This window comes from Theropithecus gelada, chromosome 5 (genome assembly GCF_003255815.1).
Source record: "Theropithecus gelada isolate Dixy chromosome 5, Tgel_1.0, whole genome shotgun sequence".
In the NCBI taxonomy this organism is placed as follows: Eukaryota; Metazoa; Chordata; class Mammalia; order Primates; family Cercopithecidae; genus Theropithecus; species Theropithecus gelada.
This window is the reverse complement of record NC_037672.1, coordinates 57,666,926-57,670,434: the sequence shown is the minus strand read 5'-3', so window position 1 is coordinate 57,670,434 and position 3,509 is coordinate 57,666,926. Positions and strand designations below refer to the sequence as shown.

Genomic DNA, 3,509 nt, shown 5'->3' with positions numbered 1-3,509 from the left:
TACTTTGACCCCTTTTAGCCTTTGACCCTTTTTTAGGCTGGAGCCAATGCAGCTGGGATGCACCATGGCCTGAGGCTGCACAGAGCAGGGTGGCCTTGGGCCTGGCCCACAAAACCATTTTTCCTTCCTAGGCCTCTGGGCCTGTGTTGGGAGGAGCTGACATGAAGGTCTCTGATATGCCCTGGAGACATTTCCCCATGGTCTTGGTAATTAACACTAAGCTCCTTGTGACTTATGCAAATTTCTGCAGCCTGCTTGAATTTCTCCCCGGAAAATGGGGTTTTTGTTTCTATTGTCTCCTCAAGCTGCAAATGTTCCAAACTTTTATGCTCTGCTTCCTCTTGAAACTTTGCTGCTTAGAAAGTTCTTCTGGTAGATACCCCAAATCATCTCTCTCCCAACTTCAAAGTTCCAAAGATCTCCAGGGCAAGGGCAAAATGCTGCCAGTCTTTTTGCCAAAGCATAGCAAGAACACCTTTATTCTGGTTTCAACAAATTCCTCATCTCCATCTGAGACCACCTCAGCCTGGACTTCATTGTACAGATCACTATCAGCATTTTGGTCAAAGCCATTCAACAAGCCTCTAGAAAGTTCCAAACTTTCCCACATTTTCCTATCTTCTTCTGAGCCCTTCAAACTGTTCCAACCTCTGCCTGTTACCCAGCTTCAAAGTTGCTTCCACATTTTTGGGTATTCTTACAGCAGCACCCGACTACCACAGTACCAAATACTGTACTAGTCCATTTTCATGCTGCTATAAAGAACTGCCCAAGACCAAGAAATTTATAAAGGAAAGAGGCTTAATTAACTCACAGTTCTGAATGCCTGGGGAGGCCTCAGGGAACTTACAATCATGGCAGAAGGCACTTCTTCACAGGTCAGGAGGAGAGAGAATGAGTGCAAGCAGGGGAAATGCCAGATGCTTTTGAAACCATCAGATCTCATAAGCCTCACTCACTATCACGAGAACAGCATGGGGAAACTGCCCCATATGATTCAGTCACTTCCCACTTGGTCCCTCCCACGACATGGGGGGGGTTATGGGAACTACAATAAAGATGATGAGATTTGGGTGGAAACACAGCTAAACCACATCACTGTGTTATCTTCTTTAGGCAAATAGCATCTACTTCTGGCATTGGTCAAAATAGGAAGAGCAGATAAAAAGTTAAAAGTACTAGATTTTAGTTTGAATTGCATGCTGATTAGGTAAAATCTCTCTGCAAAGCTTATGAGCAATATTTCTCTAGTCTAGATTTTGTCCTTATAGGAGCATAGCTTTCATAGTTTAAAAGGCTCCATTCTGCCGTGATGGTCTTGGTTTTAGCTGTGTGAGCTTCTTTAGTAAACTGTAGGTTATTCTTTGAAAATGTTCAACTGAAAAGGCCCTTGACCACCGTTTAGAAGGTTGTCTTTTAAAAAGAGAAACCAACCTGCTTCCTCCATATATTTATTCCATTAGAAATGCTAACTGAAAGTTAGAGAGCATCCTTCTCCTTCATTTTATTCTCTCTTCCTCCTTAACCTCCTGCTTCTCACTAAATAAGTTCTACATTCTGTACTATGTGTCCTTTTAACATCTTAGGCTGAAATGAGACAGTTGCACAAAGAGAAAATTTAAGTCATCATTACTCACATCTAAATATGTATTATTAATATGTGCACATGGGAATAATCATCTTTAATTCCAAATTTTTATCAAAACAATGTGAGGATGATCAGAATTTTCATTAGGAGAAGGAGAAAGTAAAAATGGGCCTGGAGACAGATTTGTGAGGTATGGATATGCAGAGTCCCACATGAGCCTGACGCCTCTGAGCGTTAACATATGGTCCCCCATCAAAGGTCTGTATATGCAACTCAGCTGCTGCCCTGACAGAAGATTTGGTGTTGTTAACACACACTTCATTAAAATACCAGCTAAAATCCAAGTTTCAAATCCCACAGTTTGTGTTAGTTGATAAAACTCAATTGCTTCTAATTACTGTTAGTGCAGCTTTAAAATAATATTTTGTTGTAATAAAGGACTCAATATGACAAGTGAGAATTGGCCCACTGAACTGGAAACACCAGGCCAGAGGGAATGTGTGCACACACAGCATTCACTGCTCTGTCTGATTTGTTCTTCTGAAAATTTTCCAAGCACCTAACAGAGAAAAAAAATGACCCGTCTTCAAATGGATTTTGAAAGGATGGGGATGACTCAAACATTAGATACTGTTTGCCTCTCTGATTGGTCAACGCAGCTTAAGACATGGAGCATGGAAGTCAAATGAGATGGCCAGAATTCTGGTTTTTCGATGCTTTCGTGGAGCATGTACCAAAAATAGCCTATGTCCCCTCTTTGCAATGTTTCCATTTACTTCCTCTACCTGCTTCCTAGAAGACTGTAAAGATTAGCACATTTGATAAGATGAAACATCTTCAAATATTAAAAGTTGTTGGTCTTAGCATTGGAAAAGAAAGGAGAATCTTCTCTCTCACCAATCTCTTCCCTTCACTGCAATCCAGAAACACAGGTCTTAAGATGTCTGCAGTAGGCTGAGCTACTTTCCACCTCTGGCCTTAATACCTGCTTCTGTCCCAAACCCCTACTCCCTCCACCCCACCCCTCTTAACCTAACTCCTATTCCACCTCTATGTCTCAGCTCAAGCTCTAATCCTGAGGGAAGCCTTCCTGACCCTCCATGTTTAAGCTAGTCCCTCATTGTCTACACACGTCATTACATCCTACATGTCTCCTTCAGGGCATTTCGATCAAAACTATGATTATTTGCATAGCTATTTGTTTTATCTACTCTCTCAATTAAGCTCAAAAGCATAAGCACCCCTCCATCCTCTCTGCTTGCAGTCATATACAAAGTACATAGAACATAGTGAATAACTCCTAAGTAAATAACAAAGATCAGAAAATGCAAGTGACTTTTTTAAAGTATTGAGAAGACTAAGATACTAATATGCAGATCTTGGCTATGAACAAGGTGAAATGTTTGGTGAGTGCTGGCTTCAGCAGCACATATACTAAAATTGGAACAATAAAGAGAAGACTTGCATGGCCCCTGCACAAGAATGACACACAAATTCATGAAGTGTTCCATATATAATTGTTTTAAAGAAAAAATATTATAATTAAAATGTTTGGTGAAACGGACCTCACTCAACAAGACAAAAAGGAGAATCTTCTCATCTGTTGGTAAAGACTTCGGAGGAAGTTATCAAATCCTCTTGGAGAAACCCGAGTTTGTAAATTGACAAGCCATTCTCTATTAGGAAAAACACTCCTCTCAATGTTCTATCCCACATGAACAGGTGTCCCAGATTGGCTCATCTCAGAAATATCTCTACTTCTGCCTGGAGACATCTCACTGTTTAACTCATGCACAGCCATAGATTCCATCTTAGCTCTAAATTCTTATATCATACTTTTGAGAAATGCCCCAGGTATAGATCTCCTTCAACCTTCCAGCAATGGAGAATAAAAATGATGATGGTAAGTGATATTCATAAC

General features: G+C 40.6%; 1 non-coding gene across 1 annotated transcript; it reads left to right on the top strand.

Moving 5' to 3' along the window:
- The first annotated feature begins 2,998 nt into the window (after positions 1-2,998).
- On the top strand, positions 2,999-3,105 carry LOC112625528. Its single transcript, XR_003119622.1, has one exon. It is a non-coding gene; the product is annotated as a U6 spliceosomal RNA (small nuclear RNA).
- Positions 3,106-3,509: the final 404 nt, after the last annotated feature.